This window comes from Pinus tabuliformis, chromosome 4_2 (assembly GCF_031772625.1).
Source record: "Pinus tabuliformis cultivar Carrire ecotype Pingquan chromosome 4_2, CPIR1, whole genome shotgun sequence".
Taxonomy (NCBI): Eukaryota; Viridiplantae; Streptophyta; class Pinopsida; order Pinales; family Pinaceae; genus Pinus; species Pinus tabuliformis.
In genome coordinates, this window is record NC_142304.1 from 360,442,014 (window position 1) to 360,467,201 (window position 25,188).

The 25,188-nt window shown below is 40.9% G+C and overlaps 1 pseudogene; it reads left to right on the forward strand.

The window, feature by feature from the left end:
• Positions 1 to 15,926: 15,926 nt before the first annotated feature.
• LOC149169433 (alpha,alpha-trehalose-phosphate synthase [UDP-forming] 5 pseudogene) lies at positions 15,927 to 16,279 on the forward strand (annotated as a pseudogene).
• Positions 16,280 to 25,188: the final 8,909 nt, after the last annotated feature.

Here is a 25,188-nt window from a genome sequence, read left to right on the forward strand (position 1 = left end):
GTGAACCCATACCTGATTTACATCCCGTGATTGCCTTTTATCTGCTAAATTCTGCTAGATGAGCCTTGGTTGTTTCCATCGCCACCATCTTTTGGCCGATCATATGCTTTCACTTGATTGTTTATACTTTCCTGAGGAACCGCAACGATGAGTGGTTTTATTAGCCAGCCTCTTGACCATTACATGTTTTGAGCAGTTCCACCATTACCGGAACCAGTTGCTACCCTTTATACCACTCGTTCCTTCAGGACGAGTCGCCTTTATGCTCTTTTCTGACTCATAAAATATGAAAAGATTGCCGAGTATTTTTCCTTTTTGACTCGTTAAAGAGAATAAAAATGGAGGTTTTCTTTCAGCTCTTTTCTGACCATTTAAAAACGAAAAGATTGCCGAGTTTTTCCTCTTGACTCGTTAAACGTTAATAAGGGGCGGTCGTTTTAAGTTCTTTTTGTCGACCATTAAAACGTAAAAAGATTACCGGGTTTTTGTCGTTTCAAACTCGTTGATGGTTACGAAATGACGTGGTTTTGACCGCTTTTTTACTTTTTCAGGTCGAAATCACTATTTATGAAAAGTACTCGATCGTAATGGTCGGGCGGTTCTTTTGGGCATTATTTTATACTTTTTCGGGCCCGAGAGACACAACTTTACGAAAAAGGACACCCCTGGAGTTTCCTTTTCTGCTGTCTTTTCAAACTCTCTAAACATGAAAAGACGCCGAGTTCTTCCTTTGTCAGACTCGTTAAAACCTGATGACATCGGATTTTGTCGAAATGACACACCACAAGCATATGCTATCCCCATCAAGCTTGTTAAAAATAACTGGGGTACTCGACAGAAATGGTGGGGGAAAAGAAAATTTTGGAACCATAATTATTATCGTGTCGGCAGTATGTCGCTCTTGAACATGGCACTTTTCTGCTTTCGTGTCTGGGGTGGGGATATCTCATCTCGTATTTTTTCACTTGCTTCCATGGACTTGGGTACCCTATTTGACCTCTCATCTGCTCATAGCCTCGTCATCATGACCTTTGATACATTGACGTCAAATACTGCCAATTCCATTAACGTGCCGCCGATATGTTCAAGAGAAGTTGACCTCTGCAAAGAAACAACCTCCCTCTGATAGTTCGTACAATCTTGATTCACATCATTATCTCTCTGTCTCGTGTCGATGATGTGGGAAACATTATGGCCCACCTTCGATCAAGGTCACTTCCTGTCGACTTCAGCTCATTATCCAGGAAGCTGATCTAGAGACTCCTTTCCGGTGCCCTGGAGCCTGCATGCCTTAATGGCATGTTCTTCGTGTTCGACGTGAGGTTTTCATCATTGGCCTCCGATCGAATGATTCTACGGGTGTTCGACTTCAGATCATTAATTTGCACGCCGTAGATTCTACCTATGGTACCTTGAGGGCCATTGTCATTATTGGTGGTACCTCTCGCGTCTGTTAACAGTTTTCACTATTGACTGGTAATCAGACGATGTTCATGCATGTTCGACTTCAGCTCATATATTCACATGCTTGAACTTGTACTCTTGTTCGGGTCGAGATGGAGCGCAAGACCCTGGATTGTGTCTGTTGTAATCCAGGCGTGATTCTTGATACATGACTCATTCACTAGATGGCTGCGACCATACCTGAGTCAATTCATTAATCCTAACTAGATGGCTGCGTCCACACTATGGATCTAGATTATTTATGTACTCTCTTATGGATGGCTACAACCATACCACGTACATCATGTAATTGAACTATCAGTCGTGTCTCTTAATGCAGATCCTCGGCGGCAGCTATATATGTGTTCTTGTGTGTTCTTGTAAAGCATTTCACCCCTCTCTCTACCTCTCGGACTTCATGCTTTAGGGGGCATCTGTTACGCAGTAATTTGTCACCGTTGGTCACCATCCCTATCGCCCCGTTTCCATACATTGGAGGACGCATTCCGGGACCTGTGAGCAGTGACATAACCCAAAAACACTTGCATTATGTTCCCCTGAGTATGTACTTCATGTTCCCTGAAGACACCTTCTGCAAATTATCCCTGGAAAGTACTCTTTTTCCATTGGCGCAGGTCCATAGTATCTTACCCGCGCCAATCACTGAGATCCTCAAAATATGGCGCGACCATTGGCGCTCTGTCACAGAAAAACACCCGCGCCAGCCCAGTTTGGTAATGATTTTTGCCAAAAGCATGCCCTTCTGCTTTTTCCCTTCAGATCACGAAGCCTTTTGAGGGAAAAATCCAGTTGATAGAGGTCGAGAGTCATCATTTATCCATGACATCTATCCACAGTGGATTTTTCAGAGATAATGCCAATCCACAATGGGTGTCCTGGTTCATCGAATCTTTCTACCTTCTCCATCTATAAATATTTGTCCTCATGCATTAGACAAGAGGGCCAGTTGTTGAGTTCTTGGAGGAATGCTAGTTGTGGTTATGTTGCCGGAGAGGAGGTACATTGCAAGACACATATAGTTGCTCGCCCAGCCGGAGGAGAGGTTCAACGTCAGAACCTTGCTTGTAACTTTTCCTGTCTATTATTAATTAATGAACGACTGTTATTATAGTTCCAATCTCATCGTCTATTATAATGATGTTTGATTTATTTCCTTTCTGACTGAAATATAGTTGTGCCTTGGTGGATTTTATGCTTGTATCTGTTTCTTCCTTTGCATGTGCAGGTGTCCGTTTATGATCTGCTGGAGCGAGGGAGCAAGAATATCAACTCTGCTTCGACTATAGCGTTGGATTCCAGGTTGGTCTCCTTAATTCACCTTTGATGTACAACTAGGAACTTGCGTGATAGTGTGGTTTGATTGTGGCTAGTTCTGTTTTAGGCTAGTGGGATCGCATCTATCTGCAGAGGGGATTTACCTATCCAACAGGCGGATTGAATAGTTTTTAGGCATTATATTTCTGTGCAGCACGGGCAATGCCCAGTGCGCCGTGCGCTGGGTATGCGCCACGCCAGTGTTGTATTTACATAGTGGACAGGCCCTGTGTGCGCCGCACCCGGTGAGTGCACCGCGCTCCTTGGTGTGTGTGCCGCGCGCTATGAAAACACCCAAATTTCTTCCTAATTGTTTGACTCTTTAACCCTTTGACCATGCACCCCTCTTCCATAGCTTTGCTTGCCCAATAAGCTGGTCCTATGGTGATTTTGCATTAACCAAACAGTGGAGGAATAGGGAGAGGGTTTGGTAGTGACTTAGGGTAGGGGTTTAGGAAAAATGACAAGGAAGAATGGGGAAAAAATGATAGGTGAGGGGAATAGGTGAGTGGAGTGAAACCTTGGCAATATCAACACAAATTTACAACCCCAGCCCTCATTTTCTTGGTGATTTTCTCATGGTTGACATTATGCATTTTGGGTGACATTCGACCTCTTCACAAACACCATATCCTTGACAAAATTTGATGAGCAGGTGATGTCATAAGGCTTACCTCTCAATTTGATAGCCTTCACCAAAGTTTGAAGTGGTTTGGCACTATTTCTTGGCCGCTGGACTGTGTGTGCTGCGTGCAATTCCCAGTGCGTCGCGGCCGTGTAATCTTTCAACGGTGGGCTGGCTGCGTGTGCGTCACGCCCGGTGAGTGTGCCGCACCCCTGGGTATATGCGTCGCGCCCTCCCAAAACCTGCTTCTGCTCACTCAAACTCTCCAACCTCACACTCACACCTTTGAAATACTTTCTCCAAGTCTTGCAAGAGCACAATGGCTTTGATTTGGGCAAAAAAAAGTATATATAGGCTTGGAAGAGATGGGTTTAATTTTTTCTTCCTTGAAAACCCATTTTTCTAATGTTGTGTTTTGCACTTTTTCATTGACCTTTAAATACACTGATTTTCACTTTCCCTTTGACATTTTGGCTGAAATGATGAAATTTTCGGCACCTCTTTGCAGGGACTGTATGACAGAGCATTTGTCCATGTAAATCATAACTACATCTGAAAAGTGAACTGGTGATTTTTTGGAAAATTTTGTCATAAATGACCTTGTTTGACTTTTCTTCAAAACAGAGTTTTGAAGAAGAGTCGAAGTCTATCCACATGACGATGAAGCTCTCTGAACCATAGCTGTGTAATGGCCTCCCTCTGGCCTGCATGGCTTTATTGGACATGTTTCAAAGACCAAATTGATGAATTCCTAGACCCAAACATAGAAAATGACTCTGTCCTATAAAGGACTAGACCTTGACTGTCATGAACTTCGGTGATTATGGACAAAAGACCTGAGCCAGCATGAGCCAGACATGAGAGAAAATGATTAGCATGACTTTCTTCGTCAGATCATGGCATGCCCCTAGCGAAATGCAGTTGAGTGAATGGAGCAGGACACCTAAAAATTGAAATGCAAAAAGGGTTTTGATCTCTGACGGAGGGCTGACCAGACCGACTCTAACAGAGCCCACGATCATAGTGCTTAGGCGTATGGGAATTATACTTAGCACTTGGTATTAAGGATGGGATTCCACGTTATTATAATACCTGGCCACATGGATCCAAGAGAAAGGGTTTCTAAGAATGAAAATGCTTTGATATGAGTCACTATCAATTAGTTATGGCTGTGGTCGGATGTATATTGAGTTATAACACTTAATTGCTAAGGATGTTTTGATAGATAGAGGATAGCTTTTGATGGAAAATTGGAAGTATGGATGCCCAGTGGAAATGATAGGTATGAAATCCAATCCCTAATCTATTAGGAGAATTTTAAGCTAAAATTTGATTTGGGCCATATTGAAAGCGTAATATAGCTTGAGTGTCCAAAGTTGCCAACATAATTACTTTTAACTCTATGTGTAGGTTTAACCTAGTGGGGCATCAATCTAAGATGGTAAATCCAAAGGTGACTTCATTTTACTCGTGTGCTCTAGATCCTTCTCCTCTCTTAGTTTTTTTTTCCCATATGTTTTATCCTCTTTCATCATGATTTTCCTTTGTTTTTCTCTCTTTATCCTATGTCTTCTATTTATCTTTCTACTACCACTGTTATTTCTCTTGCTTCTCTCTTTCTCATGCCATTATAACATATATATTAAGTTCTACCCCTTCATCTTTTGTTATATTTTTTAATATATATATATTAAAAAATTAAATTAAAAGATATTAAAATGTATGAAAGAAAAATGTTAAATTATATGTAATTATATCTACCATTAGAGTTTTAATAAAATTGAAAATAATAATATTTTTATATTTACAAAAGTGAAAATTTAGAATTTTATTAAAATTAAAAGTAAAAATATTTTTATTTTTAAAGATGTGAAAATTTAGAAATACAATTTTTTTTAATTTCTCCACAACAATACAAAATACTAATTTGGGAAATATTACTTTTTCCCCTTTCCATAAATGTATCTGTTGTGTTGTCTTGAAGGCGAGACAATGCTCACTTACATTGCAGTGTGGACTTTACAAAGGGAGTTGTTGACACGACAAACACGGAATAAACGGAATATTTTTGAAGATCTATATTAATTTTATGCATAAAATAAATAGTATTGTGCAATAAAGTGGATGGTATAAAATAAAATATTGTAGAACCCAATTGCAAAAGAAAACACCGGAAAGGAATGTGAATTACATAAAACTAAATAAAAACAAGGAAGGCTGCGAAGCAGCTAGTCCCTACACATAGTTCTATCTAGCCCATTTAGCTTCCGAGACTTGTTATATGCAATTCACCTTTTGAGGGTCATACGCCTGAGTACAGCCAGACACAGACAGTGTTGAGAAGATTATGGGATTGCCGCCAGCTGTCTGTCCTACAGATCCAGAACCCAGCTGTCTGTCCTAAGAAAATAATTAGTTATAATAGGTCCCCTAGCTATGTTGTTGTTCGTAAATACATAGACTGCTCAGTATTTAGATTTGATATTGTTCGTTTGGAGTTCACTGGAAGTACAGGTAAAACAGGAAAGGTTATTAGCAGAAAGAGCTTCATTGCTGACTTCAGTCTGCCTGCTGGCCAACCAGATAAAGAATCACTTCCAGCATCCAATAAAAAGACTCTGTAAGGATAGCTTCGCTTGTTATAATTATAAATGGTGTGTTGGAATTCACAGATAGAAAGGGCATTAAAATTTAATATCGATGTTCCATTACAATACATAAAAGGCAAATGACGTGTCATAGAAATGGGCATACAAGATACACTAGGAAGAGAGAACTGACACCAACATTACAGTCGCAGTCGAGAGAAATTAAACTCAGTAAAGGGAATTCTAAACGATATGGCGAAGTGATAAACCACATGGTTACGTTTGCATCATACCAAAGGAGTGTTGATCATTGTTGAAATCGCAAGCGGTGGTCGTATATGAAACAACATGTGAAAATGACGATTCGCAAAGCGCTAGAAAATGTTGGGTATTTTTCATGGGAAAATACCAAAAACAAACAAATTACACACAACAGAGGCAATGCTCTGTTTCCTTCACTCCAGGATCTTTTGTGCACAGGGAAGTTTAATTTTTTTTTTTACTGAGGAACAGAGTATTTCACCACCATAAAAACATTTCCATTCATTAAAATATATGCCTGATACATATTCATCCTCTTTGCTGAGAGGGATCCACCACAAAAAATACTTTCAACAAAAAACATTTACTCTGTTTTCACCTGAGAATTCACTGAGCTGGGTTTACTGCTGTAAATCCCCTTTTACATTCACTGTTGTGAAAGACACTTTACTGCTGTAAAAATTTACATATACATAACTCCACCATTTTCTTTATGCACTGCTGTGCAAAACCACACATGGTTTTTGCTACTCCTCTGTTTTACAATGCCTCACAAAACATTACAAAGTATATCGTGTGCACTGCTGTGCATACATCCACACACATAGATTTTTCTCGCTGCTGCGAACCCCCTATCTATGTTTCCTCTCGTGTGCCATACATAATAAAAGAAAGTCAACACTCAAACATAAACTTATTACATACGATTTTGTATTTTAATACATGCCGTAAAAAAACATAAACATATATTAAAACGTGCCCATACTCATATTAAACGGGCCACCTAAATCTACGTAGCAACATTAAATTCCATGACTTTTCTTCCACGGCGGTCAACCAAAAAAAACACTCCACGCAACTTTGATTTAATGCTGGTCGTATGCAGGTTCAATCGATCAACGACGGAGAACATTCAATCAAATCGGACGGTGGACAACAATATCGGAAGGTCGTTTGTCACCGAACTTTATCGCCCGAGAAATTACGTTGGCTGATGTCAGGGGAGAGCCACGCGTCTGCTCCAGATTTTCTCGGGTTCAAGAGTACGGAGATTCCCTTCACCGGAAAATGGCCCGAGAACTCTCTGGCGGGTCAGTTGAACGGTTTCTGGCGTTGGTACATCGGCGTTGAAATTATACGTTCAACACTCCCCTTTAATTTCAACTGCTGGGCATTTGGTCATACCCAGACACTTCCTCAAAAATTCAAAGCTTTTCTGATCCAGTGGCTTTGTCAAGATGTTTGCTACCTGTTCTTGAGTCCTGCAATGTTCTAGGACAATTTCTCCATTGTTCACCAATTCTCTGATGTAGTGAAACCTTGTATCAATGTGTTTCGTTCTCTTATGAAACACTGAATTCTTTGACAATGCAATAGCTGAGCTATTGTCACAAAAAATCACTGTCGCTTTTGCCTGCTCTTGGCCTAAGCTTCTCAACATTCTTCTCATCCATATTGCTTGACATGCTGCTGTTGTAGCTGCCACATATTCTGCCTCTGTTGTAGACAATGCTACAATGGACTGCTTCTTAGAAGCCCATGAAATGGCTCCTGAACGCATATTAAAAACATAACCAGAGGTGCTCTTCCGATCATCTACACTTCCAGCCCAATCGCTATCAGTGTATCCAACCAAATCTGAATGTTCTGAGGCATGATATAGAATTCCAAACATTTTGGTACCTTTGACATACCTCAAAATTCTTGTTGCTGCCTGCCAATGTGCCTCCTTTGGCCTCTCCATGAATCTGGAAATTAAACTAACAGTATACATTAAATCAGGCCTAGTTGCTGTTAAATACATAAGGCTGCCCACAATGCTTTTGTACAGGCTAGGATCAAAATCCTTGCTGCTATCCTCTCTGCTGAGTTTTAATCCCATCACTGTGGGAGTGATTGCTGCCTTGCACTCTTCCATCTTAAATCTGCCCAAAACTTGATTTACATATCTTGCTTGAGATATAAAAATTCCTTTTTCATTTTAATCTACTTCTATGCCTAAGAAGTATCTCAACAAACCCATGTCAGTCATTTCAAATTCATCCTTCATGACTGATTTAAAATTCTCAATAAGATAAATATCATTTCCAGTGAAAATAACATCATCTACATACAAGACAACAATTAAAATTTTACCATCCTTTTCCTTGATGTAGACTGTGGGTTCTCCTTCACATTTGTCAAATTCATTATCCAAGAGATATGAATCTATCCAGCTATACCATGCTCTTGGCGCTTGCTTCAGCCCATAAAGAGCTTTCTTCAATTTGCACACTTTGTGCTCTTCACCTTTCTTCTCATATCCGAGAGGCTGTTCCACATAGAACTCTTCCATTAACACTCCATTTAGGAATGCTGATTTCACATCCATTTGGTAGACTTTCCATTTGTTTTGTGCTACTATGGACAGCACTGCTCTCACTGTTTCCATTCATGCAACCGGTGCGAAAGTCTCCTCATAATCTCTCCCATACTACTGCTTGTATCCTTTGACAACCAGCCTTGCCTTGTGCCTTTCTATCTTGCCTTCAGCATTGCTCTTAGTCTTATAGACCCATTTCACACCAATGACTTCTTTGCCTTTTGGTAACTCAACCAAATCCCATGCTTTGTTTCTCTCTATGGCATTCATCTCCTCATCCATAGCTTCTATCCATTTCCTATCTTTAATTGCATCTTCGAAATGAATAGGATCATCAACATGACAATACAAGGCAAACAAAGAATTCATTCCTTCATCATAAATGTCACTTAGATTTCTAAATTTCTTACCTCTTTCACTTGGTGTGCAGGTGCTTGAAGATGCACTTGAATTTCCTCCTTGTGGTGTGCTTGGAGAAGCACTTTCATTTATCCTCAATGGTGTCCCTTGCTGTCCTTGTGTTGGCGCTGCTGTTTGGGGATGCATTTCAGCCACCTCCTCTTCATCTTCATCATGAGACAAACAGTTCTTGACATTCACTGTTTTCTCTATGCTTCCATCCCAAGCTTCTTCCTCAATGAATTGAACATCCCTGCTGACAAAGAACTTCTTGGTAGATGGGATGTACAGCCTGTAGGCTTTGGATTCCTCACTGTATCCAATGAAGATGCATTTCTCCCCTTTGCTGTCCAACTTCCTCCTTAGCTGATCTGGTATGTGTGCATAGGCCACACACCCAAAAACTCTCATGTGGGTGACTCCTTGCTTTCTCCCACTCCATGCTTCTTTTGGCACTTTGTTCAAGACTGCTTTTGTAGGACACCTGTTCAATATATAAACTGCACAATGTACAGCTTTAGCCCAATACTCATTTGGCAAATGCTTTGCCTTCAACATGCTCCTTGCCATCTCCATGATGGTTCTATTTTTCCTTTCAGCAACTCCATTTTGCTGCGGAGTGTACCGAGTTGTGAACTGTTTATGTATTGCATTTTCTCTACAAAACTTTAGGAATTCATTTGAGATATACTCACCTCCTCTATCATTTCTCAATACTTTTATGTGCAGCCCACTTTGGTTCTCCACAAGTGCTTTGAAGTTTTGGAATTTCTCAAACACTTCACTTTTGTTTTTAAGGAAATATATCCAAGTCTTCCTTGTAAAATCATCAATGAATGTTAAGAAATATAGGCTGCCCGTTAATGATGGAGCTTGCATTGGTCCACACAAATCTGAGTGGATAATCTCTAAGGGTGCCTTTTCCCTTATGCTTTTCCCTGATGGAAAACTTTCTCTATGTTGTTTGTCCAATATACAACCTTCACAAAGGTTTTCCGGCTTCTCTATCAATGGTAATCCCCTTACCATTCCTTTTATGCTTAACAAGTTTAGACCTCCAAAATTGAGATGTCCAAATCTCAAGTGCCATAACCAATTTTCATCCTTTGGCACGCTTTGGAAGGCCTCTTGGGTGACTGTTGCCATTTCCTTCTTGTTCTTCAAGTCTGCCCTGATCCGGAGAAGGAACATCCTGTTCCTTGTCATCTTCACTTCAGCGATGCATCTTTTGCTGGGTGGTATATCCATGATGGTGCATACATCATTTTTAAAGAAAACATTGTACCCCTTATGGACAAGCTGTCCAATACTCAAGAGATTACATCTCATTCCGGGGACATAATATACATCTGCTATGGTTTTCCTTTCTCCTTGCTTTGAAAATATTTTTACTTCTCCTTTTCCCATAACAGAGACTTTGCTATCAGTTCCTAGTGTGACTTCTGATTTCGCATTTTTATCTAGGGCAGAAAAGAAGGATATGTTTCCGGTCATATGGTTGCTGCAACCTGAGTCTAAAAACCATATGTCTTCACTATGTGTTTCAGCCATGTTACAAGCTAACAGGACATTTTCTTGACTGTTGTTTTCTCTTGTAACATTTGCATTTTGTCTACTGTTCTTATCATGTTGTTTCTTTCTACAATCACTAGTATAATGTCCATACTTTTTGCAATAACAGCATTGAACATTAGATTTATCATACCTTTGTCCTTGAGCATGATGTTGTCCTCCTTGTTGGCTGCTGCCTTGGCCTTGGTTCTGATTTGGATTCCTGCCTCTTCCTTGAGCATTTGTTGGGCTGTTCCTTCCACCTCTGTTCTGGTTTCTGCCTCTTCCTCTCTTGCTTCCTCTGCCTTGACCTCTTCCTCTTCCAAAGGACATCTGGGTCTTGAAGGCTTGCTCAAGAGATGAGTTTTCATTCCTACTCGAACTCTGCTCATGTGTTATCAGTGATGCATGTAGCTCATCAACTGAATAGTTTGAGAGATCCTTTGTCTCTTCAATGGTGGTGACTATGGCATCGAACCTTGAGGGTAAGACCCTCAATATTTTCTCCACAATCCTTCTATCTTCAATGGTTTCTCCATGAGTTCTCATTTGTGTGATTACACCAATCACATGAGTGAAGAATGAGTCAATGTTATCTGACTCCTTCATGTTCAAGTTCTCAAAATCCTTTCTCAGCAATTGTAGTTTTGCTGTCTTCACTCTCTCCATGCCTTGATAGGTTGTCTTAAGGGTTTCCCATGCTTCATTTGCTGTCTTAGCTGCTGCTAACCTTGGAAATATACTCTGGTCTACTGCTAGATACAACAACACACGGGCTTTTGAATCCTTCTTCCTATTGCTCTTCAGCAGATCCTTCTCTCCTGGAGTTAGTGCATTGAACTCATTTTCATCTGCTACTTCCTCAAAACCATGTTCAACTATTTCCCATAGATCTTGAGAAGCAAACAGTGCTGTCATGGTTATTGCCTAATAGTCATAGTTTTTCCCATTAAACTGTGGGAGCTGGGTGTTAAACATACCCATCCCAGTGCTTGTGCTGGCCATTCCTTGCATTCTGATCTATGCCTCTAAATCCTTAACTGTGTGTTTAAACACTGACTGTTTCAACAGTAACAAACAAGAAAGCTTTGAAGAATACCTGAATCCTTTGCTGTCTGAGTCTTCTAACTGCCTGAGAAGTTTTGCTGCAGCAACAACCTTCTCCCTTCAGCTTCTTTAACTTCTTTAAAGAGCCTGAGCCTGCTCTGATACCACTGTTGGGTATTTTTAATGGGAAAATACCAAAAACAAACAAATTACACACAACAGAGGCAATGCTCTGTTTCCTTCACTCCAGGATCTTTTGTGCACAGGGAAGTTTAATTTTTTTTTTTACTGAGGAACAGAGTATTTCACCACCATAAAAACATTTCCATTCATTAAAATATATGCCTGATACATATTCATCCTCTTTGCTGAGAGGGATCCACCACAAAAAATACATTCAACAAAAAACATTTACTCTGTTTTCACCTGAGAATTCACTGAGCTGGGTTTACTGCTGTAAATCCCCTTTTACATTCACTGCTGTGAAAGACACTTTACTGCTGTAAAAATTTACATATACATAACTCCACCATTCTCTTTATGCACTTCTGTGCAAAACCACACATGGTTTTTGCTACTCCTCTGTTTTACAATGCCTCACAAAACATTACAAAGTATATCGTGTGCACTGCTGTGCATACATCCACACACACAGATTTTTCTCGCTGCTGCGAACCCCTATCTATGTTTCCTCCCGTGTGCCATACATAATAAAAAAAAGTCAACACTCAAACATAAACTTATTACATACGATTTTGTATTTTAATACATGCCGTAAAAAAAACATAAACATCTATTAAAACGTGCCCATACTCATATTAAAAGGGCCACCTAAATCTACGTAGCAACATTAAATTCCATGACTTTTCTTCCACGGCGGTCAACCAAAAAAAACACTCCACGCAACTTTGATTTAATGCTGGTCGTATGCAGGTTCAATCGATCAACGACAGAGAACATTCAATCAAATCGGACGGTGGACAACAATATCGGAAGGTCGTTTGTCACCGAACTTTATCGCCCGAGAAATTACGTTGGCTGATGTCAGGGGAGAGCCACGTGTCTGCTCCAGATTTTCTCGGGTTCAAGAGTACGGAGATTCCCTTCGCCGGAAAATGGCCCGAGAACTCTCCGGCGGGTTAGTTGAACGGTTTCTGGCGTTGGTACATCGGCGTTGAAATTATACGTTCAACACTCCCCTTTAATTTCAACTGCTGGGCATTCGATCATACCCAGACACTTCCTCAAAAATTCAAAGCTTTTCTGATCCAGTGGCTTTGTCAAGATGTCTGCTACCTGTTCTTGAGTCCTGCAATGTTCTAGGACAATTTCTCCATTGTTCACCAATTCTCTGATGTAGTGAAACCTTGTATCAATGTGTTTCGTTCTCTTATGAAACACTGAATTCTTTGACAATGCAATAGCTGAGCTATTGTCACAAAAAATCACTGTCGCTTTTGCCTACTCTTGGCCTAAGCTTCTCAACATTCTTCTCATCCATACTGCTTGACATGCTGCTGCTGTAGCTGCCACATATTCTGCCTCTGCTGTAGACAATGCTACAATGGACTGCTTCTTAGAAGCCCATGAAATGGCTCCTGAACCCATATTAAAAACATAACCGGAAGTGCTCTTCCGATCATCTACACTTCTAGCCCAATCGCTATCAGTGTATCCAACCAAATCTGAATGTTCTGAGGCATGATATAGAATTCCAAACATTTCGGTACCTTTGACATACCTCAAAATTCTTTTTGCTGCCTGCCAATGTGCCTCCTTTGGCCTCTCCATATACACACAAAAAAAAAAAAAAAAAAATATTGTTGAACGTATAATTTCAACACCGATGTACCAATGCCAGAAACCGTTCAACTGACCCGCCGGAGAGTTCTCGGGCCATTTTCCGGCGAAGGGAATCTCCGTACTCTTGAACCCGAGAAAATCTGGAGCAGACGCGTGGCTCTCCCCTGACATCAGCCAACGTAATTTCTCGGGCGATAAAGTTCGGTGACAAACGACCTTCCAATATTGTTGTCCACCGTCCGATTTGATTGAATGTTCTCCGTCGTTGATCGATTGAACCTGCATACGACCAGCATTAAATCAAAGTTGCGTGGAGTGTTTTTTTTGGTTGACCGCCGTGGAAGAAAAGTCATGGAATTTAATGTTGCTACGTAGATTTAGGTGGCCCTTTTAATATGAGTATGGGCACGTTTTAATAGATGTTTATGTTTTTTTTACGACATGTATTAAAATACAAAATCGTATGTAATAAGTTTATGTTTGAGTGTTGACTTTTTTTTATTATGTATGGCACACGGGAGGAAACATAGATAGGGGGTTCGCAACAGCGAGAAAAATCTGTGTGTGTGGATGTATGCACAGCAGTGCACACGATATACTTTGTAATGTTTTGTGAGGCATTGTAAAACAGAGGAGTAGCAAAAACCATGTGTGGTTTTGCACAGAAGTGCATAAAGAAAATGGTGGAGTTATGTATATGTAAATTTTTACAGCAGTAAAGTGTCTTTCACAGCAGTGAATGTAAAAGGGGATTTACAGCAGTAAACCCAGCTCAGTGAATTCTCAGGTGAAAACAGAGTAAATGTTTTTTGTTGAATGTATTTTTTGTGGTGGATCCCTCTCAGCAAAGAGGATGAATATGTATCAGGCATTTATTTTAATGAATGGAAATGTTTTTATGGTGGTGAAATACTTTGTTCCTCAGTAAAAAAAAATTTTAAACTTCCCTGTGCACAAAAGATCCTGGAGTGAAGGAAACAGATCATTGCCTCTGTTGTGTGTAATTTGTTTGTTTAAGAGCTGCATATCGAAGGGCCGCAGTGAGGATACTCTATTGCATTGAATTAATGTGATGGTGCCATATACTAAGTAGCGTTGAGATATATATCAAACATAACTTTGCACTGGAGCAATAACACATTGAACTGCGCATCAGAGAGATAACCAGATCGACTCTGACCCCTACTCGAAGGCGTGGTCGCATAATCACACGTCAGAGTTATGAAGTCTCAACCCTTTCATCCTGCAATCCCCAATTGCACTCTTTTGCTACCCTTTCTTTTGTAGGTCGCAGTAGCGTATTCCCAATTGACAATATATTAAAGAACAAACCATAAATATATTTCAACGACACAAGGGATGATACAAAGCCAGCGTATTCAAAAGACAACATTAAAAGGCCATTTAAAGATGCATTAAGGGATAAAAAGAGTGCATGCATCACAAAATTTATTGAAGGAAGATGAAGCGTCACACATGCATTGTAAAATATAACATATGTGCGAATACAAAGGGTTGAAACACTACATATTACGGGGCTATGTTAAAATCTCTCACAATGAAATCAATGTATTTTGCAACGTATGAGATATCAAAATACCGCCCTATGCAATGAGAAGCCATGAAACCAACCCTATATTAAATACATCCACACTGATTATTGATATATTAACGTTGGGATACGCCACAATAGTTGAATATGCACCGCCACAATAGTTGAATATGCACCGTCGAGAAGATTATACATCCGCCAATGCAATAGAAGGCTTGACACATGCAAGAGTTCAGTGGATAATGCAACAAACAAAGTGATCACAGTCTATCATATTGCACATGATTATGCGTTAGGAACATAAGCGATATGAAGGGAAACCATGCAAATGTGCACACAGCACCAAAATGACAAAGTCACGAATATACAATATTGCATTGATACACCCAAAAAGAAATAATAAGAAAGAGTCCCCAAGGTATGAGATATCAAGATACTGCACAGCGGATCCACGTCGTCATAAACGGAACCAAAATTATTAAAGTCATTATAGAAGTCCGTTAGTATTGGACAACTTATGAGGACCAGCCACTTTCTCTCTCCCTTACCACGTGCATTGCATGCAAGCCATGTGCTTGGCAGCAGGGAGGTGATCTATGACATTAGTATCATTCCAGTGACTATGAGGCTGGTGGTTTGTTGGCATGGCTGTGATGTTGGTCCTGCCGCTGTGATGCTGGTCTTGCCGCTGTTTCTCTTGCTAGAGCCTAGTTTTTTTGGGGAGGGAAACGGAACAGAGGGAGGGATCTTAAGCTGCTTCAGCCGCTGATCCATAGCTACCTACGACAGAGAAGGCATATGAGTAGTGGATCTGGTAGTTTTTATTACAAGTTTTTTGAGAAAGCAAATCCCTGCAAACAATGGCTGCACTTATTTTTCAATATTTTGTTCTGGAGCAAGGGTATTTAGTAGCTCATAATCTGATTGCATTATCTATCTATTTTGATGGATCTACAGGGCATAAGCAAAGGTTTAGTAGCAGAGCGCCTTCTGTCAACAATGGTGCAGAGAGGGAAACGACCAGACTTTGTCCTGTGCATTGGAGATGACAGGTCAGATGAGGACATGTTTGAGGGTATCACAAATGCTATGTCAGGACCTACACTTTCTCCGATAGCAGAAGTATTTGCATGCACAGTTGGTCAGAAACCCAGTAAAGAAAAATACTATCTTGATGATACTGTGGATGTCGTAAGAATGCTTCAGGGTCTGGCCACAGCTTGTGATCAGGCAGCATGGAATTTATCTGCTCAAGTTGCAGAGCTCACTTTGAGTACATAATTTGAAGACGTGTTTTCTATTTGTTGTTGTTGCAGCTACAAATAAATGGACACATTTGGTAAGAAAGATGTTCAAATGCAACAACATGTAAACAAGAAACTGCAGAGAGGACAAAACTAACCATGGGTTACTGCTGCCCCTTTGGAGAAAGAAATAAGAGGCTTCAGGTCCAAGATTATTAGTTCTTTTACTGAAAAAACGTCTAATTTGAACGCAGAACATGAGTAATTTTAGTTCTAACAACGAATCATTTCGATCTCTTATGAATACTACACGGCATTTGCTTCAAAGCTCTGAGGTAAGAGAACATCACCTTGAATCATAAATTATATAGAGCAATTAATTACTGTTAGTTTAGTAAAATTAACTTCTATTTGATTTGGATCTTCGAAAATAACCAGTACTGTAGCTTTTACAGTGCAATTTTGATGAAAGAGACCCTAAATTTCATAAGCCGATGCTAGTATACCACATTGAAAATTCATGTGGTGTTCTTTAAGGCGTATTGTCATCATTAAACGCAGAAATAATGAATATTTTGGAAAAAAGGAGTAAAAGAGCATGCCTGTGAAGGAGTCGTTTCTTTTCAAGAATTCCATAAATTTACCTGCTTTAAATTTATTTTCTGAAAATTTCAACCAGCTCTAACATTTCGCAAAAATATTAAATCTGGAAAATTGATTTTGAAGTTCAATATTGATCGGCATCTTATAATTTTGTCTTAGGGAGAAACCTTTAAGAGCAAAGCTGCTTTACACACAGAAGAAATCCATGCGGCTACTGCTGTTGAGGAGCAGAAATCTGCTGCTCTGAAGCAGCAGATGGACCAAGCAATTTAGATGGTAAGAACTGGTAACAAACAAAAAATTGCAGATTATGAGCTGCTTGCGCTACTTGCAATTTCCAGAAAAGAAAATTCTATTAATTGTAGAACTAAAAATATCCAGTAAAATGCAGAAGAGTAAATGTAGATTTCAGTTTCATGTATGAAAGCAGTACAGGTTTAAAAAACTATTTATCTCACCTTGTTCATTGTATCTCACCGCAGAAACATAGCTGTTGCAGAGAGCATTAGAGGTTCTGGGAACGGTCAGCCTTGGAGCAATCCAAAACTAGTAGCGAAGAGGCTTTCCTGACAAAATGGAACAGGGAGTATGATAACAGCTAAGATAGCATCCTCCCTCAAAGCAAACCTGCATCTTAAGTGCCATGGGTTATTCTCCTCCCTCACAGGGCGAAACAGGTTTGATGAATAGTTCTGGTAAAGACAGTGGAAATAGGTTTGATGAACAGAACAATTTCGATATTAGTTTGCCACTTGTATCGCCATGCATAACCATGCCACTTGTTTTATTCTCTGTATATCTATGAGATCACTGAAAAAGCAATATTAATCTCTAGCATTTGTACCTATCGAATTAATGTTAACATTAAAACAAACCCATTGACGGTTAGCGAGAATGCAGCAGGCGTAAAACCAATTTAAGCTATGGTCGGGCCTCTTCTGCCTCGGGAAGAGTCCAAATAAGATGGCAAAAGTTAAGTTCGAAATAAAACTTTGGTTATCCGGCACAGCGCGTTTGAGAGCGTTTGAAAACTTTGTAATAAGCACAGTATAACACAGTAATAAAACTTGAAACTAATGCTATCTCGGACCCGATTGATTACAATAGTGTTGTAGGGAAAAGTATCCGACTCGGATGACCCTATCCCACTCTAAGGGTGACAGTTCCTTAGCAACAACTGTAAAAAAAACTACTTAAGGTTTACTTCTTTATGAAAGCAAAAGAGAATGGAGAAATGCACTAACCGTTGCCTTGCGCTTAATGTCGAATCCAAACTCTTCTCTTTGGCCGCTTGCTCCTAGCTCCTTGTTCTTTTGCTCGCCCAGCTACAATGAGATCCTGCAAAATAACAAAGAAGGAAACTACAAGAGGCAAGCAATCATAACTGGTTCATGGATTAGTGTAAACCAAACATGCAATCATCACAATATATCATTGAAACAAGAGCACATAGAAGAACCTCAATAGCTTTTATTAATGAAGAAATAAAGGTTCTGAGAGTATTACAACCATTGAAGGCTCCAACCCAGCAACACCTCCCAGCAGAAAGAATTGCTCTTCTTCACCTCTCTCAAACAATCACCCAATAGTTCTATAGTGAAACCAACAGCATATCATTACTTTGCACAAAATTCCAGCCTCCTGAGCTCATAGGAGAGAGCTCAATATATAGATGAATTGAGAAAGGATGAGTCAGCTTGCAACTGATGTGTAGCTACCTTGTGTCCTCTCTCTTTTCAGTTAATCTTTAGTTGATCTTCAGTTCTTGAGTCCACTTGGTGAACCTTGCTTCCACTTGGAGAAACAAAGCCTCTGACTCATCACAAGGCGAAATCCCTGATCCAAGTGTCATTTTTGGAAGATTCCAGAGCAATGACTCAGTGTGCCACATGTCCAAACTCGCTCAACGCAGGTGGGCTTTGTTCTACCTGCTTTGCAACGCAGGTACACCATGGAGCAGTTGTGTTTTAGCGCAGAAGCCTAGTGGAGCACCTGCTTTGATTTCAGGATTGCTTGTTTTTGAGTGTTTTCAGGTGGAGAACTGATCTGAGAGCTGTTGGTTTGCTGACCTTGTTCCTCTAGGGGTAGGAACATCATGTTTAGGGAACTTTGGATCCCTTGGATTATTGACAATTCATGCTTGTTGCTGTAAGGCACAAAATTGTCTATAACAGATGCCCCCTAAAGTATGAGGTCGTTTATCGGGTGAAATGCTTTATTGAGAGGATCCGAAGTTCATTCAATCTGCTGAGAAGTGTCCTGTAATAAGATACAATACGATACATTATTTTTCATACATTTTCATGATCTAGCTGAGGTAGGGATTCCCATGCTCAGCTTTATAGATACATATTCGTACATAGAACAGACGATCGTCTGATTGTAGACTGATAATTCTCTGCTGAAATTATCATCCTTTGAGAAGGATGATCATCTGCTGCAATGATGTACATATCAAATGTCTTTATATCCTGAATATATATCGCAGCCCGGATGGATGAAACTAGATCCGGGGTCTTCAATCTCTTCCGATCTTCACTCGATGTACAAGTCGATCCATGTGAGAATTTCTTGAAGTCGAACATGGAAAGACATCGCTTGATTACCGGCCAATGATGTAAACCGTTAACAAGCGCGAGAGGAATCACCGATAAGGATGATGACCCTCAAGGTACAGCAGTACAATTCACATGGTGGGAATAAAGGACTTGGCATCAACCACCATGCAAAATCCTCTGGTCGAAGGTCATTGATGTACACCTGTCGCCGGAAGTGAGAAACTTGTCATTAAGGCATGCAAGCTTCAAAGTACTGAAGGGGTTGTTCCTAGATCAACTCCTTGGATAATGAGCTGATGTCGACACGGAGCGATCCGTCAAAGGAGGGCCTTAATGAATCCCACATCAGTGACACGGAACGGAGCTAGTGATTGTGATGAGGTGAAAACAAACTGTGATGTATGATTCAGGGTGGCAGTCATGAAGTGGATGAAGGATAATGTATGGCAGTGGGTGGGACACGGTTGAATCTTTGCAGAACCACATCTCTTGAACATATAACAACACTGATGTGATGGATCGGTAGCATTACCCCAATTGTGGATGGTGTGGCGAGGACCATGGTTATGAGACCGGTGAATGAAACAACCCAACCCGATGTGATACGGAGGACAAAGTGTCATGTTCAAGAGTGACTTGCTACCATTAATGCTGTGAGGTTCTCCCAATTTTTCCCCAGTCATTGCTGACCAGTACCTCTTTATTTTTGTCAAGCTTGAGGAGGATAACATATGCTTGTTCTATAACCTGCCCTTCGGGCAAGCCCATCGCTATGTTTTAACGAGCCTAGCGATAGGGAAACTCGTTCTCGTCTAAAGACAAGTTTGTCGCTATTTAATGAATTTAACAAGTCTAACGACAAGGATAACTCGGTCCTTTTCATTTTTAGAGAGTCTGAAAAGGTACATAAAGTCAACTCCAAAATTCCTTTTTCGTCTTCTAATCCCTTAAGTCCGAAAAAGTATAAAACAATACAGAAGGGATGAATTTTCGATTGCTTTAACGAGCCGAACAAAACAAGCGCTCGATCTTTTTGTGCAATAATCCCTCAGGTCCAAAAAAGATTAAAATCTAGAGGAGGGATAGCTCCTCCGGTCGCTTTAACGAGCTGGAAGGCCAAAACATGGCAAACTTTTCATATTTTACGAGTCAGTGAAAAGAGCTCAAAGAAGACTCGTCTTTTGAGGAACGAGTGATTAACAGGGCAGCAGCAGATTCCAGGTACAGGTTGGAATATTCCAATCACGGCAGTGTCACAAGGATGGCTTAGTGAGATCACTCTTCGCAGCTGTTCCTCAAAATGGGTAAACAAACATATGGAGATGAACGATTGGCCAAATTAACGGATGGAGGTGAGACTGCAAGAACACGACCAAGGGCTTTAATATGGCTGTCAAAGGTTACATTCACCAAGGTTATTTACCGGTTCATTTTTTCTGGGTGAGCTTGAACTCTAGGGGAAGATTGCTCACAACTTATGTTTATTTTTTAACGAGCATGAACTATGCGCTAAAACTGCTCGGATCTTGCGTTTATTTTTTAACGAGCATGAACTGTGTGCTAAAACTGCTCGAAGATATGTTTGCATGCCCCCAACATAATAACGCAAATCGAGGTGCATGCCCCCCAAGCTTCATTGCATTCAACTTTGTTGGTTGGAATGAAGGTTTACCATTGAGATCTGGAAAGGGGATCGTTTCATTTTTTAATGAGGTTGACATAGTAAAAGAACTATCCTCATTGCCCACTGTATTTATAGTACTCGATAGAAAATCGAAAACTGAAGGATGATAAAGGTTATTTTGAGTATCTTCCCCACAACCCGGGAGAAGGGAACGATGGTGGGAATCATTCCATGGTGCCCCGTCAATTACCATTGATTGGACCATTCCTTTGTCGGTTCCATGCACTCGCGACCAAGGACTTAAAGGGGTGCCATATTGTCTAGACCTATCTATCCAAACGCTTGATGAGCGTTGATTTGGGGTTGCCCCCCAGGCCAAGAAAATTGATTGCTACAATACTTCCATTGGGCTTGGGGACAAAACCTTTGCATGATCCATGCTGATATCGTTTTCTGACATCTTTTGTGCGGAAGATATCATATTGCAGGTTCCTACTGTCGCCACTTCTCCCACAATGAACGCTGGCGGAAGGGTGAAAGTTCCCATTAATGTAGGATCTTTTAGTAGGCCTACTCCGATATTTTGAAACAAATGGTCGCTTCCATGGATCAGAGGAACGCTTCCTGTAACTTGTGAACCATTAGGGAGGAAATTTTGTTGGTCAATGATCGTAATCCCTCCTTGAAAGGGGAATGCGATTTTCCTAAAATAGGTCGACACAACAGCTTCCATGGCATAAATCCATGGTCTTCCCAGTAGGATGTTATAGTCAAGATTGCCATCGATGACTTCAACATCTATTTCTACTGTTTTGCCTCCCAGTTCAATTTTCAGGTTACTAAGGATACCGTAAGGGGTATATGTCCTTCCGTCGAATGCTTTTAATGTTGTCGATGATCGCGATAAGGTTGGAGATCCTAAAGTTTTCCAGCAACTCATCGACATAATACATGTCGATGCCCCCTTATCAATAATTGTTCGATGAACAGTTTTGTTGAGGGCTTTCACTTGGACGAGGAAAGCTAGTTGAGCTGGTAACTGAGGATCATATCCTTTGTGATCAAAGGATACAAGATTGGAATCTTTAAGATCCACCCCACCAATTGCTGATAACAATGCCTGCCTTTGGGATGGGCAATTTTGTAGTACTTGAAGAGTCGACATAGCAGACGGCGATTGCGCCAAATCTTCCATTATATTATAATGCTGTGCCGCTCTGGCACGAGGATTAAATGTCGACTTGTGTACTACTCCCTTTGGCGGTTTTGTTGTTAATTCATGTGTGATGGGGGGTACAACTTCTGCCGAAGTTGTTGTCAAACTGCTAGATTGATCTTTACCTTTATCGTTCGACACCTGTGGATTCCCGTAATCTTTGTTCCTTGTCGAAATCAAAGCATCATTCTGTTGCTTCGATATCGATAACATAAGCACTTGCGATGGTGAAGCATTTCCACTACCAACCAGATTTTTTCCTCGATCGGGAAACGGATCAGTTAACACAGCTGGAGTTTGCGAACTCTTTAAGAATCTTTTTAGATCAGCTTTGTATGGACATTCTCTCGTCCAGTGATCCTCATCACATATCTGACACCCATAAGGTGGTTTCCTATCTCGAGGAGGGCTTGAAGAAGTTTTTCGAGGAGATGACTCTCCTTGTTTCTTCTTCTTCCCTTTGTTTTGATTTTTCTTGCTTCCTGGTTGATTGGTTTCTTTGCCCTTATCTGCTGATACGGCATTTACTTCCGAAGCAAGAATCTCTTCTTGAGCATTTTGATTCGAATCTTTACGGGCCTTCTTGGGATTGGCCTTTCTCGGATTCGCGTTTGCCGTGCCAATCACGCCATCGCCGGCATGAGAGTCACTATTCAATTTAGGAGGAGGAGGAATTGAAAACTCTGGTCTAGGGGCGTCTGGTATCTTGTCATAGAGCGTGCCAGACTGAGTATATACTAAGTCCAAATATTGTGCACGAGCGATAACCTGCTCTTCTGTTACGACTCCCCCCTTTGCCACATCTTCCGTTATGGCCGGAAGTAACGACTTTATAAACCACTCAGCTAAAAGCTGATCAGGAACGTATGTTTTAACCATTCTTCGTCGACGTCGCCACTCATGTATATGATCTGATATATGAGTTGCGGTTGTCTGTTTGAAGTTGGTCAATATCTCTGTTCCCGTTTCATACCTTATTGGTAATTGAAAGTGGGTTAAGAATGTCGTGGCAAGGGAGCTAAAATTGTCGAACGAAGCTCTAGGAAATTCTATATACCATTTTGCCGCTGGACCTGTCAATGTCCTCTGAAAAAGGCGAAGCCTTATCAAATCGTCATTTAAAGTGTTCGACGAACACCATAGATGAAATGTCATCACATGATTCGACGGGTCTTCACCTGGATTTCCATTGAATTTAGGAATGTCGGATGGAAGTTTGTGCGGAATCACTGGCCACCATGGGGCGTAAGCAATTGGATCATTGGTTAACCGATGTAAATCAGGCAACTCTAAAGTCGCCACGAATGGTAACTGTTGATTCAAGTTAGGTGAAGCGTAACCAGGATACGATGGAATCGCCTGAACAGTTGGTCTTTGCATACCAGCATAATGGAGTTGATGTTGGTATGACTGATACGGTTGATGGACTTGACCACTATAAAGTGTTTGATTTTGACCATTTTGTATATATGGTTGTCCAGTATTCGCAAAGATTTGCTGTTCAGAACCTTGGTACACTTGCTGGAATTGTAGCTGTTGGTATTGCACTATCCATGGTTGCGATACCATGGGTTGTTGTGCTACACTAACCATTGGACCAAGATGTGGGGTACTTATACCCGATTGTACTTGTGTCGCCCCACCAGTAGGCGATTGTGGTTGGGTCGCAGGGTCAAGGGGCTGTTGCATGAGAACCTGAGAAATCTGAGGTTGACATGCAACAGGCATCGTTTGAACTTGCGACACGGTTACAATAGCCGGTGTAGTTGGGATGTTCGCCACAGGTACACACTGTTGCATAGAATATACAACTCTTGGTGGCTGGGACAGCATAGGTACCCAACTGCTCGTTGCAATTCCACCATAACTTGAATAAGGTTGAGAACTCCCGTATGGGTACCCTCCCGGAGGGGGTAATGAAAGGGCATACTGCCCCCCATACGGTGGTAATCCAGAACTCAAGGCAATTGATTGTCCTGGAGGACTGGATGGCCTAAATTGATTCCCAAAAGGGTCAATTTGATGAGTTTCACCATAAGAGTTACCAGACATTACTCCGGAACAAACAGGAACAGACCATACTGCCGAGATAGTCCCTTGGTGGACTCTTTCTAGCGATTGAGAGCTAGTTGGGACAGATGGTATGCCGGCGAACATTGTTGGATTTGCAGCAGGTAATTTTGCCGTCGCCGTGTCATTTGACACAGTCCTAGATGTCGACGGTTGTTCAGAGATTTTGAGTCTATCCAATTGATTGCCTAGTGATTCTACAGGAACTTTCACTAGTGATGGACAAACTTCTGTTGTAGCAGGAAATAGGGTGACCCCTACTCCAAAATGAGTTGGAGTGGATACTTGCGGTTCCTCTATAATTTCCTCTATCGCAATCAGACCAGGTGGAAGAGGAAGACCGTCAGGTCCGTAAAAGATTTCCGGTACCGAAGAAGGGGTTGTATCAACAGCGACAGATGTTTGAGGAACAAAACTCTCTGGACCAGCTACAGATGGAACTGGTTCAGTTATACAAGTATTTGCCCCGAGACTAGGATCAGTATTACTGTCCTTCTGTGGCGGTTGAACTTCTTCTATAGAGGCAGGGTTTCCGGAAATGTTTGGAGTAACCAGAATCTCAGATGTTGTCGGAACACTTGTTCTAACTTTTAAAGGAGATTTTGAACTGGTTTGACGAGCTCGCTTTGTCCGGATTGTTTTCGATTCCAGAGACAAAGATGGTTGACTCGCAAGCCTCCGAGAACGACGGATATTCAATTGTCTTTCTTCCACGATTGCGGATTACTTGATCAACTAAAATATAAAGGGGGAAATTTGTGTTTCCGATTTGAATGAATTTTATTAGACGCTTTTAAACATAACTTTGCTTTTTCATGTTTTAAGATTCGAGAAAAAGCTAAAGATGACTCTAGTCTCCTTCGATGTATTAACGAGCCCGAAGTGACAAATGCTCGGTTGGACCTTT